General features: G+C 41.2%; 1 protein-coding gene across 1 annotated transcript in view; it reads right to left on the reverse strand.

Moving 5' to 3' along the window:
• Thsd7b (thrombospondin type 1 domain containing 7B) overlaps nucleotides 1–17,285 on the reverse strand; it is an 863,852-nt gene that overhangs the window by 442,805 nt on the left and 403,762 nt on the right. The window lies entirely within an intron of this gene.

Raw genomic sequence — 17,285 nt, forward strand, 5'->3', positions numbered from 1 at the left:
CTTAGACACTGTCCTGACCACAGGTTACATGTGTGAACATAGAAGTGGTTGTGCCTCAAGTAAGGGATTAGCTTGAGAGACTTCTTCCTGAAAGAGATGTGGTTCCTGTGAGAGTCCACACGGCACCCAGCCCTTTCTCCCCCTGACCCCGCCCTGGCTCTTCTTCAGCATGAGAACACAGATCCCCACCTCCAGGAGATGCAATAACACCAAGTCACCTTAGAAATAGAGGTCAATCCCTTACTAAACTCTGTCTGTCAGCCCCCTGACCTCAGACTTGCAGCCTCCAAGGTGACAGAGCCATCCTTTCCGACAACCAGCCAGGCTGTGGTGAGGAACTGAAATCAGGTAAGTGGAGATGAATGCTTGGAGTGTGTGTTAGTATGTAAATGGAATATTCCATCACTTTTCATCAAAACTCTGAGAGAATATGGTCATTTTCACCCTTCTTGCTTAGCATAAAAATATTTGAACTCTGAGAATGAAATCAGAGCGAAGTAAAATGTCAGAAAGCCCATGAGTCATTTTTCACAACGAAGACATTGATTTTCCACAGATGGTCTTTTCTGCTGCACATGAAGGCCTGTATCCATCCACACTCGCATCCTGTGCTCAGACATGAGCCTAAGGATGGCCAGTCACAATCTGCTTGTCTCACATTATTATTAGAGGCTTGCACCACTGATCTTCCTTCCTATTTCCACAGGAATCTGACAGGATTTATAGAAAATAGTATTGTTACCCTAAGATGTATTGGATTAAAAAACACGGCATTTCCAGGTATGCTGTCCAAGCCAAAGTGTGGGCTATTGTTTGCACCTTCTAGTTCAAAGCTCCATCCCTTCACAGTCACCAGGTGAGTGATGCTTCTCAATGTGGAAGGCCACCAGATATTGTACTCAGGCTGATATGAGAAGTTTCCAGAACGATTTGAATACTTTAGATCTTCATTTAAAACCTCCACATCATTTCTATTTACCCTGCTGAAAGAATTTGTCCTGTACCAATCTTAATTTCTGGATGATGTTAATTAATCTATGGTCTTATGAGATGTTCACACTGAGGAAGTAGATGACATAAGAAAACTTTGTTCTTTTAAAGTTTCAAATTTACAAGTTTAAAATTTAAAATAAAAAAGTGAAGAAGAGAAAAAAGAAATAAAAATCAGAATTTTTATTAGAATGAGTCTAGAAACGAGGACATTGAGAAACTAACAATTTTTCTGAAGCTTCTTATTCTTAATAAGTTCATTCTATACCATGTATAAGGAAGATAATTTCTACAGAATAAATAATTTTTGTATAACCGAGTACATAAGAGCACTTGCACAATATATTGCAAGTGTTGCTATGTACCAGAAATTGGCTGTGGGACTTGGCACACATTAATCAATATTTATATCAAAACCATAGTGGGGGAGTCCTGTCACTCCAGTTCTCAGTCCCAAGGAGACCTCTAACTGCTGAGGAGTCCACACTCACCAAACTGTGAAACTAGAGGATGCTGCACAGTATACAAGCTGCCACTGAATGGCAAGCTGAAAGTCAGGCACTAAGGGGAAACAGAAAATGAATCAAAGTGGGTACAAGAGGAGAGCCTGATCCATTGGATAATGTTGCATCCACGTTGGCCAGGTGGTCGTGAGAGAGACAAGTATTGGTTGATTTAGGATTAGCCAGAGTCTCCTCTAAGGATCTCAAAGCGAAGGCTGATAAGCGTACACCTCTTACCTTTTGAGGGAGTGGCTTTGAGGTTTGTAGGGAAAAGTCTCATTGCCTCACACAGTATAGGTAACTCATAGGAGCAGTGTTGTGTATTATATTCTCTGAATTTAAGCATGGGCTTCTGGGAGAAGACTTATTAAAGAGTCAGGGAGTAAAGAAAAGCTGGAAGTCTCGGCACGTTCTTGACAACAGATCCACAAGGCTACCCCCGAAGGTTAACAGCTGCTGAAGGGAGAAGACAGGCAGAGCTGCTCCAGGCCATTAAGGAGGCTCTGAAGATGCAGCATCTACGTGTGGGGCTGGGCTTTCCAGTGGGGCAGCAGCCTTTGAGTGCTCCACTCAATAACCCTATTAGTTCACTAACTCTGACTTGAATGGACTCACGGTGTTGGTCTTTTTGTTCCTATTTGGTGAATTGACATTTGTTCCCATATCCCCAGGAAAAGTCATGCAGTCGTAATAAGCAATTCTTTGAAGGAGCAGGAATGATGGGTCAGTGGTTAAGAGCACTTGTTACTCTTGCACAGCATCTGTGTTTGATTCCCAGTCCCATGTGTTGGCTCACAACCATCCATAAACCCAGTCCCAGGGATCCAAAGAGGCACACATGTGATTCACATACTTAATGCAGGCAAAGCACTCATTCATACACATTAAGTAAAACTAAATGAATCTGTTTTAAAAAGAACAATTCTGCTTAAAAAGTTAAGCAGATTCTTGACATTTTGTACTGTGAGCACATCACATCTTCTAGTCTGACTTAATCCAAAGAAAGAGTTTGGAATAACTGGAATAACATTGCTTTTCTTCTCTAGACTTAAGATAAATATTCATTGGACAGGATTCTGTGTGAGTTGGCTCCTTGAAAAGTTCCTACAGCAGAGGGTCTGTCTTCTCTCTCTCTCTCTCTCTCTCTCTCTCTCTCTCTCTCTCTCTCTCTCTCTCTCTCTCTCCCTTCCTCTCTGTCTCTCTCTCCCTCCCTCCCTCTCTCCCTCCCTCTCTCTCTCACATGCACGCAAGCATGCATGATGCACACACACACACACACACACACACACACACACACACAGGAAAAAAGGAAGAAACAACCACCAAATGTCTTCCTAGTCACAAGAGAAAGTTATTATTGCCCTCTTATCCTGTTCCTTCACATGCCCTCAGATACCTTATGAGGAACAAATCTTATTTATTAGTCAAAATGCTGACTAGCACTTCTAGGTAAGAGAATTTTCTCTTTAGCTGATATATAAGATTATAACTTACAGCATAGTTTTATCTTAGATTTTAATTACAATCCATTAGAAATATACTACGGATTTTCTGATCTTAATTTTATAAATAAACACTACTATCAAGTATTAAATAACATTAACACTTAATTGAACATAAGCCTTTCTTTGTAACTTGGGAGTCTGGACAATACTGTTCATATTGGAGATAACTTAAACATACATCCTCATTTCACCAAGTGATAGAGGTCCTCTGGTAATGCACTGGGGAGCTCTAGGGATATACTAACATCCTCAATCGCAGGGCAGTTGGGAAAATACAGAACTGTAGTCAAATATAGCAAAAGAGAGTCCACGGAGCTTTCTTCCAAAACAGAACAGAGCCCCATTGCAATAAGACTGAGGTTGGGATCCCGCTTATGTGGAGATGATTCCAAGATCACACCGAGCTCCTCGCTCTCGTAGGCGCTGCCCAAAGAGAACGTGTGTTCTCAGGTCAAGTCAGAACCCCACACATTTTGATTTTTACCAGTTTCTTTTGGGAATGACACAGAGAAACCACCTGTCCCATTCAATAAATCCGTGTAGCTTGGTAAGCTAGGCAACAAAAAGGGTGGCTTTTGTGCCCAGAACTTTGCTCTCACTTCAACAAAATCCCTCAGATTTCCTAATATTAGCAATTTGCTCGAGACCTCCCTCTAAGACCACTTCCGCTGTGATGGACTGAAAAACTGCCCCTGTTTTTAACAGCTGTTTCCTATCTCTGCTTTGCGTTTTCTTCGTATCTCCTTTTTCCAGCAAATCTGCTCTTCTCTCTACTCCCCACTCAGCATGCGGAAGAAATTCGAAATTGCTTAGCTGTCCGGATGTGATCAAGATTAGAATTACAGTTGCCGGGGAAAACCAGATAACTGAGTAGTTTATCTCTAACTCGAATTCCCTCTGCGCTGAAAGGAAATGTGTGTGGGCTGCGTGTTTGCACTGGGCTGGCTGATCTCACTCCTGCTTTTAGCCCACGCTGAGGAAAAGGGCGGTGTTACACTTGCAGAGTGGTTAGAAGTAAGTTGCAGTGACTTAGCATAAACGCCCTTAGCCCTGCATTGAGAGTGACTCTCGGAACGCATTTGACTTAATGAAACAAAACCTCAAACCACCTTAGTTACTGAGAGCCTTTGCCTGGGTCTGTAGGACACCAGTGCATTCTCCGTCACTGATAAAGTAAAACTAGTCCATGTTTAGACTCTCTGGACTGGAACTCAGATTTCTGCTATTAGATAGTAGTAGTTGTGTGATATTAGGGTATCGACATTTCTGAGCTGTGAAACTGGAACATGAATAATAAATCCACACTAGACTGTCTTGGGACTGAATTTAAATAACAGCCCTAAGCTCAGTAAACATTAGTTGAGTTTCTTAATATACCAGACACTCTGGCACCACCCCAAGAAGAAAGCAATGAAGGAGTCAAGGTTTCTACCCTTGAGAAGCTAAGAGTCGAATAGGAGAAGCAGGCAAGCGAGAAGCAATTTGAATGCAATGCCATAACAGTGTCAATAACTCCATCCAAAGGTGTTTTGAGATCACCGGAGACAGGCCTATCAATTAAGACCTTATCTGTACCGGTGATGCAGACCCGGACTGACACTGGCTTTAACAAGCACAAATGTATTGTCTTGTCTATCAGCCGGTGCTTATGTGGTTGTTTAGAGATGTCAACAGTGTCTTCTAGGTCCCAGCGTTTCTTTCATGCTCTGACCACTGCATACAGTAGGTCGCACTTTCATTATGAAGCCACATTAGGAGATGGTGTGCAACCGCAGCTAAAACAACTGGCTTTCTTGCTCAAAGTCCTTCTGTCATGTCTTGGAAACTCCAGATTAAAGCCCACAGATTGCTAAACCTGTAGCCTGTAGATGCAGCTAGATTACCATAACGGGCTGTGACACAATTGGCAGCGAGCGGTGAGCCTGCGCTTTCCCTGAGATCCTAAGTCAGTGAGAAAGTGACAAGGTAGGAACAAAGATGGGAAAGTGTCTCGGGCAGGGAAAAGCATGATCATGGCCTGCAGGCAGTCTGCTGCAGTCATACACAAGTGGGGCAGTCAGGAGTCCTGACTGCCTAGATGGTTACTCTGAGCTAAATATATGAAGGGAATTATTGTGATTGTAAATAAAATCCCTAAATTCACTTTCAACCATGCATATTTTTAAGTCATGTTATTACTTTAAAATAACTATCTCTGTCATCTTTCCATAGACGATTGTTTTCTCCGGTTCTATAAGACACCCTAATGAGCATGGACTAAAAATGGCAGGATTCAAAGGATGGTATACTATGGGTTCTTAATTTTGAACCATCAATTAGTTTAAGTACACATCTCTTAAGTTTTTCCTACATATATTTTTTTTAGTTGTTTTAGATTGACTCTGGTCTAAAATATTGAATGGAAAACTCCAGAAGTAAAAGAAAGTTTTATATCGCATGTCACCATGAGTTCATACTACTTCCATGGAGCATCCTGCTGCTCCCTCACCATGCCTACGGATGCTGTTCATCTCCTCCTGTGCCTAACTCAGAAGTGTGTACAGGAAGATATCCCCGCACCTGGATACTAAGAGCCTGGTAGTATGCTCAGTCTCCAGTACCCACTGGGCATCTCAGAATGTCACCTGATGAGGAAGATTATTATATATGCTCATTTAGCTTATTAACTAAAAGTTTTCTTTAGAAGAACAATTAAAAATACTTTCTAATTGATTTTCAGAGGAGTAGATGGGTCTTCCCATCTTTACTTGTTATACTTTACTGGGCCCATTTTTGGCAAGTCTATCCCTGAGGTTGAATCCTCCTTATTCGATATGCATTTTAATTAATATTCTTTACTTTTTTTCTGCCTATATGGAAGGGAAACTAGAGATTCTGTGTCAAGGGCTACAACTGTGATGTGTGAAATATCCAAGTGAGAAAAAATTGTAACCCTATGGACAACAGAATGAGGAAGCACTATTGTTTACCCTCTAATAGAATACAGAAACCGAGGACATATCCTGAGGGAAGTTGAAAGCAGCAGAATGGGGGGGCTCTCCCAGGATTTAATCTGAACGACTACATTTTGAAGTATTAGCACAATCTATGGTTCATTTTGCTTCTCAGAGCATATGGAGCGGACATAGACAGTGAACCACCCAATAAGAATTTGGGAAGAGACAGAAAAAGAAGACAGTCCTGTGAGATGCAGACGCACACATAAAGCAATTTATTCCATCTACACTCTCTCCAAACAGTGAAACCTTGCAAATACACTGTATACTTAGTCTGATTAGGAACTGTGGGAGGGGGGAATAGTGATGGCACACAATAATTTATTTAGGCGCATCAATAATAGAGGAACAGGAAGGACGCTTTCCCACAATGTCTAGGATGTAACAGGGTGGAAGGAGGAAGTAATTCAGAACACAATGCCTGTTTATCGGGAGACAGCACACAGTGACTGTATTTAAACCTGCACTGCAGCTCTTCTCTCTTTAGCATTTAAATTGATTCACCAGTTTATATCTATCCCCTACCTTCCTGTCCGACTCAGATGGCAAAACTGTGATTATAATGAGCCTCTATTTTCTCTTTTGGATTCCTTCATTGACAAACTGTATTAGAGCTTCATCTTTAATTTTGCTGCAAAACATCTAAATGGGAGGGAATCGGGAGCTTGGCTATAGGAACTCTCAAATTTAATCTCCTCTGCAGTCCGATTCCTGCAGTGTGAATACATAGTCTGATCTTATTGGCACTTTCAACTGCAATGCCAGGTTCATTTCAAAATTTAATACAATGTGTTTGTCACCACCACACTTCTTTCAGTAAGGATGCTGCTACCGAATGGCTAGCAGTTGGTGGTCTGAGAAAGATATCTTGCTGAAAATGAGAACTGTCCTCTAAGCCGAAATAGCTCATCTCACATATTATGTGTCTTCTGTTCTTGCAGAGGACACCATAGCTCTCTTCCATTTGATCTTTTAGTAATACATCCAGGTAACAATAAAGAAGTAGAAGGATATTTACTCACAGCCGGCTTCAGAAAGAGAGTAACATATTTCATGGATTTTACAAATAACTTCCCCAGCAGGAAGTAAGAGACAACAGATTACAATTCATCAATACTACCGTGGATTCACAGTGGAAGCCATGCCTCGCACAGTTCTGACCCACGGCTGTTACATTCTGACATGACCAGGCAGCCCACTAGCCACATCTGGCTCAGAAACGTGTTTCTCAATTGGTGGTCCCTGGATCATCACTGTCTTCGTTACTGAAGAATTTATTAGAAACTGAAATTCCATCAGCTGAATCATATATTCTATAGTAGCAGACAAAATTTATGTCTCCACCAGGCTTCAAGGTGATTTGATTTACACTAATTTGTTAACTATCGATCTAGAAGAAAATAGAGTAACATGATTCTTGAACATCTCAGAACTGATTTTCCCATACAGCGAGTGACTGTTGAATATAGCCATTTATGACAGCCTGGTTATATTTGTTTGAAGCTGATGAGTGGGAGGGCGGAGCGAAGACCGTGCCTATCATGTTTAGTGAATTCAACCATCCATACCATCACATATCTGAGATATGTGAGATATTTGAGAGCTCCTATAGTCCCTTTTTACAGAAAGCACAGATAACTCATTATGTTTTGTAAAATTAGGGCTTCTGGGCTCTCACCCATATTTTTCCTCAGGCTGTCTTCTTAAGGTTAAGAAGAGGCAATCCTTTACCTCTACCAGTTAAAGCCTGAAGACTTCCAACCCAGTCTGACCAATGGGGACATATATCTCATCTAAACGTTTCAGGAGTGCTGCATGTACCTCCGATCACCATTCACCATTACCATTGCCTTATGGTAGGTTTGCTGTGTGAGTAGGTGTATCTACACACACCACACACACACACACACACAGACACACACACACACACACGTATAATTAGATATATAGAAATACCATGTGTCTTCAACTAAACATCAAGTCAAGCTCTTTGAGCATTGCTATATTCATCCTTGAGGCCACTGAGTCTTTCTGTATGTGACCTGACACACAGTGAGCAGAAATGTATTTCCAAGACAGCCTTGCTCTCCTGGGTGTTTCCAAACGCCTCTCCTTGTTGGCACTGACCTGTTTCTTTTATTCTACTTGCCACTGAAAGAGCACTCAATCGAAGCCCTTTGATGGACAAAGGTCATCTGTCTACTATGGTCATCTGTTCTTCTTTAAGGGGAAATGTACACTGGAGAAACTTTGGGCATTTTGGGAAAGCCTTTAGACAAGTAAGTGTACATAGACAAAAAATTTTCCTACTTCAAATCTAAACTTCTGTTTTCTCCTTCTTCTAATCATTCTAATTTTGTAAATTAAGTTTTATTTTTTAAAAAAAGGACCTAGCTAGATGTGATGGCACACAACTTTAATCCCAACACTAGGAGGCAGAGACAGGCGGATATCTATAAGTTTGAGACCAACTTGGTCTACAAGAGGTAGTTCCAGGATAGGCTCCAATGCTACAGAGAAACCCTGTCTTGAAAACCAAAAAACAAAAAAGAAAAAAAGGGCCTCCATCTCATGGGTTCCCCTCATGGTCTTCTCAACTTCCCCTGAGGTCCCCCAGTAATGCTTTGTTCAGAATAAAACTGGACTTATTGATATGGTTTGATGGGCTTAATACAGCACCAGTGGCAGACTCCCCTTAACCAGGGATTCAACCTAACATGAATAGCCTGTCCTCCCAAATTACATGACAATTGGTAGAACACAAGACTCAAGACAGGACACAAATTACCCAGCCGTCCTACCTAGAAAGTAAATGAAATGCGAGCCTATTCCGTTGTTGTTGTTGAAGGAAGGACTAACGAGGTACATTACAGTTCTTGGGGTGTTAATAAATAATTGACAAAATAAAACACTGAAAATATTAAACAGGCTCTGATTTCTCCTTTGGAAGGTGACTCTTTCAATATGGTTGTTGTTGTGGTCTAAGTCCTTTGAACTTCTGTCTTCTGCAGGAATGAGTGCCCTAAATCTTTCTAAGCAGAGTTATCTGAGATACACCATGTAAAACCCCAGCATGGAACCTTGGGCAGTGAGTAGGCATGAGGAACAGGAACTGGACAGAGAAGAGGGCTAAAGTACAGGTAAATACAGAGTCCCTAAGGGCTCAGCTTATTGGCCATGATATCTAGACCTCAAGCTTATTCCAGTCATCTCAAGGGTCCCTTCTAGGAATTTGAATGTCCTGGGAAGACTCCTGCGCCCAGAGAAAAGTCTCAGGTCACGAGATGCATGTGCATCAGCAAATGTTTCATATTTACATGCTTAAGAACAGTCAGTGGTGAGGGAGGGTGGGAAACTACAACTCATGCTGGGATCCATTACTTCTCATTAATACCAAATCTCATTTGTCTGGACTCTCATTGTTCATGCAAAATGCACAGCCATTTTTACTTTCTCTTTGATCTCCTTAAATGGTGCAATGTAATTTAAGAATCACATCCTGATGTAAATGTCGGTGCTTTGCTTTCCTATTTAAGAGGGAAACAAGAGTCTTCCTTTAAAAAAAAAATCCAATTATCATCATGCTTTGTGAAAACACATCTTACTAAAGTGCAGACTTATTTCAAAACCATGGCTCAAATGTTTCAGAAAATTCATATTTGAAATTTGTTTCAGATCTTCTAAATCTCAGCAGTGGCTCTAATTTGAATACATCTCTTTAATATATGTCTTCACCACAGGAATCTCCTTCCTTGGTAAAAAAAATGTCTGACGAATTAGTACCCTCTCTTCCTAATATCCCATAAAATAAGTCCTGCCCTGAGATGAAGTTGAGAAAATCTGTTAAGAGATAAGAAAAGTCTTCAGAGGGGGAACTAACGCTGCACCCGAGAAACACAAGATGCAGCAGGATCCAAGAGCTTGGAAGAGAAAACTTGGCAAACAAGAGGTCATACTTAGAATCTCTATGAAGCACATACAGTAAAACTGTCTCTGGCATTTGACAAAGGCCTCACAGGCAAGCAATGGAACATTCCTTGAGCTAGAAATAAAACAAACAAGGATTTCAAGTCTAAGTACAGATTTAAAAATATTAAGCCATCTTAATCCAACTCAAATACGTACTGCCGTGGCAGGGTTTCACTAAATAAAGCCAACCCTGTGAAGGTCCCACTCTCCTGGGTGTCAGTACTTAAAGTACTTGAGGTAAGATTAAAGAATAGCTTCTTGGATTATTAGTGAAAGACAAGAAAGTCTCCAAGAATGCCCTTGAGGGGCTGGACAAATGGCCCAGTGGTTAAGAGCATGCTTAGGCGGCTCATAAATCGAGTTCAGAGGGTCCATCGCCATCTTCTGGCCTCTGCGAGCACTGCATTCATGTGATGAGCCCCTCCTCTCCCACCAGAATTAAAAGTTGTTGAGAGTCAGGGTAATTCAGGTGTTTTTTTTTTTGTTTGTTTTGTTTTGGTTTTTTTTTTTTTTGTTTTGTTTTTTGTTTTTTTTTTCCAGAGGCCCATGAAAAGACAAAGAAACTTAGTTCTGTGTCCTTTTCCTGGGTTGGGATGGGGGCAAACTTGGCAAGTTCCAGTTGGGGATAGGGCCAGGGCCAGAAAGAGTTGTTATTTTGGTTTCTTAAAACTTGGCTTTTCGCCACAAGGACACTGGATTTGAGTCTCTGACACCCTTCAGATATTCTATTTCTTCTGCGAGACACCACTTGATTAGCTGTCTGCTGACTTCCGTTCCGTTTCTTCTCTAATAACTGTATATAAGATTCTGTATTTTTTTAAATAAACTTGCTTGCATGAACCATCACCATGTGTGAGACCTCCTGGTCCCAAACTTTCTTATCTTCTCACATCCTGGTCATCTCTCTCTCTCTCTCTCTCTCTCTCTCTCTCTCTCTCTCTCATCTGTCAATGGAGAACAACCTGTTGGTCTAGGTCATTAGAATAAAAGAAAATGTTTTAAAATAAAGAAAAAAATGTCTTTGGGATGAAACCAAAGCCTCTTTAGGGATAGGAAATTGTTCCTTACACTAAATGAAACTATTTACATGGGGAAGACTAAGTGCAGACAGGAAATATGAAGCACTGTACCTGAGGGTTCTTGTGTGGCAACCCAGGAGAATTCTAACTCAGTGCACCTGTCAATATGTGAGTTTTGCTCCTTCTTGCAGATGGTTGTTTTTAACACTTTACTCTGTCACTCTTTTGGTTTTGGGGGGATTCGCCACCCAGCTCCTAAATAAATACACATGGAGTCTTATTCTTAATTATGAATGCCCAGCCTTAGCTTGGCTGTTTTTCTGTTTTTTTTTTTTTTTCTTTGCCAGCTTTTCTTTACTTTTATTATTCCATCTACCTTCTGCTGCTGGGCTCTTTCCTTTCTTACCTCTGTATATCTTACTTTCACTCTGACTCCACGGCTGGCTGTGTGGCTAGGTGGCTGGTCCTTGATATCCTCCTCTCCTTATTCTCTCTTGCTCCTCCTCTTTTGTTTCCAGATTTCTCCTCTTTATTCTCTCTTCTTGCCAGGCATGTCTCTCGTTTCTCCTGCCTTGCTATTGGCCACCTAACTCTTCATTAGACCCTCAGGTATTTTAGACAGGCAAGGAACGCAGCACAGAATGAAACAAAAGAAACACAAAAGAATGTGGCACTACTCTGAATCATTACAATCAATGTCCCACAGCATAAACAAATGTAATACATAGTAAAGGAATATTCTACAACAACTCCGGATATAGTCTACCTTAACAGGCTGACCATTTACTTCCTACAAGTTCAGAAAGTGTGCCACATGGTCTCTGAATAAATATGCTTGTTGAAGTATACAAAAAGCTATTTTGTTTCTCAAGAAAGAATATTTGATAAAGCACAGCACAGGGAAGGCACTGTTGTTCTGATGGGACACTGGGCAGCTCCGCATTTGGGCCACCTGAGAACAACTGCCCACTTTGCATCTCTGAGACATGGAGGAAGATCCAGACGGTCAAGTGGGTCCACTAGAAATATTTCCTTGTCAGCATGGAGGAATTTTGTAACCTGCTCTGAAGTTGTCCCGTACTGATAAATGTTCAGTAGTCACCAATGAAAAGTGACAGCGAACTTACTTTAAGTTTGGAAATCAGAGCCCTAGCCACAGAGAGTAAATGTAGTGTTCTCTAAGGGGAAAAGGTTGGGTTGGCGTTTGCACAACATTAAAACTGACTCCTTTGAAGTGAAGAAATGTCCTTACCAGTGAATCAAGAACTAGTTGTACATGCTCTACTTGGTCACTTCTGTGGACCCATAGTAATGATAAGATGCTGGGTAGATAAAAGTCAAAAGCACTCCACACTCAAAGCCCCAGAAACCATCCCGCAGCTGGGGAAACCCACAGATAATTGACTGCTGATCCTAGGTGGTCCACAGATCACATTCTTGCGTGTGGAAGCAGAGGAATACCTCTGAGTTTCTACTGCTATTGCTCTCTGACCATTTCCCCAAGAACTTGGAGTTTGTTGTTCTTGAGGAGTAGGAACTGGACAGATCCCTGACAGGCGACAGGAAAAAGGAGCTCTGAGAGATGACTGAGGTGGCAAATCTTGGCTTCTCCCTCAGTCTCCTGACCTGAGAGAAAGGCTTGATGGGCTTTTATTTTTTTCTGTCAGTGGGGCCCTGCTTTTGCCTAACCCTTTTCTACTGGTAAACTATGTTTACATTTTCAGAAGCTGTTTGCTATCAACTCCCCCCTCCCCCCACACACCCAACACACTCAACACACACACACACACACACACACACACACACATTTTTGTTGTTAGTTTCAACTGACCAACACAAAATTAGGGTAGTGGTCTAAGGCCACTACAAACATTTAACTTGCTAGTCCCACCAAGAGAAAAGGGGATTTTTGTTCCCTTTCCACTCTGCATAGAGTCTTTCTTTCTGCCTTTGTGTCTGTCATCTTAACCCCACCCCACCATGTGTGTGTTTTTTATGTATGTGTGTGTGTCTATGTACACATGTCTGTGTATATGTGTTTGTGTGTTTTTATATGTATATTTCTGTGTGCAGGTGTGTGTATATATGTATGCATGTGTGTCAGTGTCTACGTGTGCTATCCTGCTTCTGCACTTAAAGTTTACTTTTTAACCTGTTGCTGTCTTCTGTGTCTGAGATTTTTTTCTACCTTTTAATTATTTAACTGGTAGAGAAAATAATTGGATCAAGATTTCTAGACTATATCAATTTAGCTGGACTAACAATCAACAAACCCTAGAATATTTAAGTTCCCACCTTCACAGTGCTGGGGTTATAGGCACAAATTGCCACAGACAGCCTTTTTAAATATGGGTTCTGGGGGGGTTCAAGTTCAGATCCTCATGCTTATGTGGCCTGCACTTTACTTAAACATGTACAAAAGATCACATTCTCCACATTCTTTAGTTGACTAACCAGGCTTAGGGACATCAAAATTTGTCTCATGCAGTCAATTTCCAGCTTCAGTATGATAGAGTGTGTAACTGTGCAGTTTCCCAGGTCAGGGCATGAACATACCTCTTGAGAAGGGAAGTATACTCATCTTTGTGGTACACCTCATGGGATACCAACAATAGTCCCAGAGAGAGCTGGGCACAGTGGCTTCCTCTGATCTGTAACCCTAACACTGGAAGCTGGGGCAGGAGTTCACAAATCTATGATCAGCCTAGGCTATCGAACAAGACCATGTTTCAAAAAATTAAAACTAAATCCAAGAAAAATATAAACACAGTTAATTCTAAATAATGATGTATGTGTATATGTGTGTGCTCATGCATGTGCATATCTCTGTGTGTTAGTATACAGTTTTCTTGGTGTGCAGGGGAGCTGGCTCTAGGATTAAACCCTTGCTTCATAGTATGAGGACTCTGAAGGCTGTAACTTAGATCCCCAGACCCTAAGCAAAAGCCTGGAAGACATAATAGCCAGCTTATACGTCTAGAGATCAGGAGGTGGAGAGGAGGGCATGCCTGTCTAGCCAGCTGACAGACTGCCTGAGTCAGCAAGCTCTGGCTTCAATAGGAAAGCCAGCCTCCATGAATATAAGGTGGAAAGCAATTGAGAAAAACTCGCAGTGTCAATATTGGATCGCTACATGCATGCACACATGTGCACACACAAACATGTTAACACATTTATAAACATAACATATATACCCTACAAATATATATGAGGGAAAAATATTCTTTAGCTTTTAAGTATGATTATAACACAAATATTTCGTGAGACTGTGGAATTTTTTTCTTTCTGTGTTCTTTTTTTGTTTTGTTTTGTTTTGATTTTGGTTTTTAGAGACAGGGTTTCTCTGCGTAGCTTTGGAGCCTGTTCTGGAACTAGCTTTTGTAGGCCAGGCTGGCCTCAAACTCACAGAGATCTACCTACCTTTTGTCATGGGCTTATACATGTACCTAAGGAAGACAAAGCAAAAAGCAAGTTGCCCTTGGAAATTCTAGTAGGTTTCAAGTCTGATTGGATCTAATATGAGTTTTGGAGTTTCTCATATCAAGTGTTCTGACCACATCCATTTAGCTTGAAATAAATTCTGAAACCAAAAGTTTCAAAGCAATTGAGAAACTCGGTGTGATGAAAAGTCAGATATCAACTGTCACAAGTGAAGAGACTCACAGGAACCTGTATATCTCAAGCATTCCTAGCTCAGTCATTTATGAGTGGCAGCAGCTCTGTCGTTGATGTCGTTATGTGAAGACCATGATACCACGTTGGAAAGTTTGATAGGCAGCTCCTCTGCCTAGCCTTCACAGCCAATCACAGAGGCACACAGCCTCTAAGTCACAGAAGGTCCAACCAGACATCATATGCAATTTCTCACCAAGTATGACATGGTTTCATTTTCCGGGAGTTCAGCATGTTCCTGTCTCCATGATGGCGGCTACTGCCTCAAAATCAATGAAGTTAGTTCATCCAGGTTTAAAAGTCCACAGACTTCACAGAGATAATGTCAGCATTTATGAATTCCAACTCTCCCCACAGAAGCAGACAATGTCAGTCAAAAGATAAATTTAAATCCATTCACAGGAATAAGTAACAAAGCCTTGAAACTGCTGTATCACGTTATAGGGAGACCACTACAGCCATTGGGGAGAACAAAGCATACACTATGGAGGAAACCTCCAAAGCTGTGGACAATGGTTGTCATGACAACTCTTCAGTAGCTGCCAAAAGATGACCAAAGTACTATGCCAGTTGCTATGGGATCCAAGCCAATGAGCTTTCCATTTTCTCAGTTGAAGAATGGCAAGAAGATATAGATAGGGTTGTTCTAATCTTTAGTACTGACTGCACTATATATAATACTGTTGTGTGCCCCATTTACACAGACCAAATGTGATAGCAAATACACATTATAAGCTTGCATTACAAGTGAGGTGCCAAGAATAGCTCTAATCACATTCCTATACATACTTTAACCCTCAGAAGCTTAATGATTGAAGGTAGTTTTTTACCAATTCATCTGGAGACCTATAGGAAAATATTCTTCCATAAATTTAGTAATTTGACCATTCAGTAGATAGTAAATGGGTTGAAATTCCAAGTAGGATGGAGGGAAGGCCCAGGACTGAACCTTCCCCCACTTCCCCACTGGACTTCAGACACTACTCTCAATATAGAATTCTGCTGGGATTGGATCAGTGGGGTTTTCTCCATACTGAACAATTCCTCTACACCAATGGGAGGGGGGTCCTACTGTTCAAGTCCACTCCCATTCCAAGAACTATTATCATGAACATGGCATCAAGTCAAAACTCTTACACTTGGATAAAGGTACCCCAGGTTGTCACCCATGATGGAAATCAGACTTCACACATACCCATTTTCAGACTCCATGATTTTCCCAGGTAGCTTAGAGAACCCGAGGAAACATTTTACTGACATTTACAGCTTTACTATGAAGAAAATTATAAAATGAACAGATAAATGGCTAGAAGAAAGAGATAAATTAGGCAAGACCAGACACTCTCAGGTGGTCTGAATATAGACAATGCATTCAGCTGGGCATAGAGCAACCAGGCACTTTTTGGACACACCTGACTCTGCCCACGTCTCCACATAGCCATGTGGAAGGAAGTTCTGATCCCTGAACTCCATAGTCCAAGGATCTCTGTAGAGCTTTTACCTGTGGGATGATTAATAATGAGCACACCGTCGGTCTATCTCCACTTCCTTGTTGTTGAAGATTAGGAATGAAAGTTCCTAACTTCTGCCAATGTTCTGGTCTTTCTGAGTACCAGTTAAATACAGACACCAACCCAGAATAATCTTCTTAGACAAAAAGTCATTTCTATCACCCATGGAAACTTAAAGGAACTTAGGAGTTTCATGTCCTAAATTAGTGTCAATGAACTAATAATAGAGCCAAGACTCTCCCAGAACCCGGACTCCCTGGAAGTCCAGAATGAATGTGCCAAGAATCATGGAAGAAGAACAAATTATATTTTCCTTATTATAAATTATAATACTAGGAAAACACCATGGAAGTGGTCTTATTTGCCTGCTCTAATAAGCCACACCTCGTCCCCACGAAAGCAGTATGTGGTTGCATTAGGAGCAGTGCCCATTAGTTCCAACTATTTATTGCAGCTGTTGCAATCTGCCGCTGCCTTCTATTTAATTAAACAACCATCTGCTTTCTGCAGGGAAACAATAAATCATTTAATAAAAAAAATGTACATTTGCCTACTTACATTAGTTATTTCAGAGAAGGAAAAGGAGGCTAAAGACGTGAAGGAGAAAGGCAGCAGAGAGAAGGGGGAGGAAGAGAGCAAAGGAGCAACAGATGTCAGCCCTGTGAAGATGTGAGTAGCCACTCTGAGGCTGCTTTGTAATTTCCTCCCATTCTGTGGATTACTTCACTCCAGAAGTCAAAACATTTCCTCCCACACACGAAGAGCATTGTGAGTGGGGCCTCGCACTGCAGAGCTGATTAGGAGGCACGCTCCACTTCACTCGGAGAGATGGAGTTCTTTTTAATCTCCGGGATAAAGATTTTTAAATGTCACTTTCCTCACTGCCATATGACTTACATATTTTTAAACCGCACTTCATTTCCAACAAGCGCTGTACCAAAAGCTTGGTGATCAAGGACACACATCATTGTTAATAATTGTATAAATCCTGACAGCTTATATTTAAAGATGGCTTGTTGAAAATGTTAGCATTATATCCAGAGCTGATTCTGGTCTAATGTTAAATAAATGAAAAGATTTTACTTACGCTTTCTCCCCCTTTTCTTTTTAACCCCAGCAT

Source organism: Alexandromys fortis, unplaced genomic scaffold (genome assembly GCF_014885135.2).
Source record: "Alexandromys fortis isolate MF-2015 unplaced genomic scaffold, M_Fortis_MF-2015_v1.1 scaffold_58, whole genome shotgun sequence".
NCBI classification, from domain to species: Eukaryota; Metazoa; Chordata; class Mammalia; order Rodentia; family Cricetidae; genus Alexandromys; species Alexandromys fortis.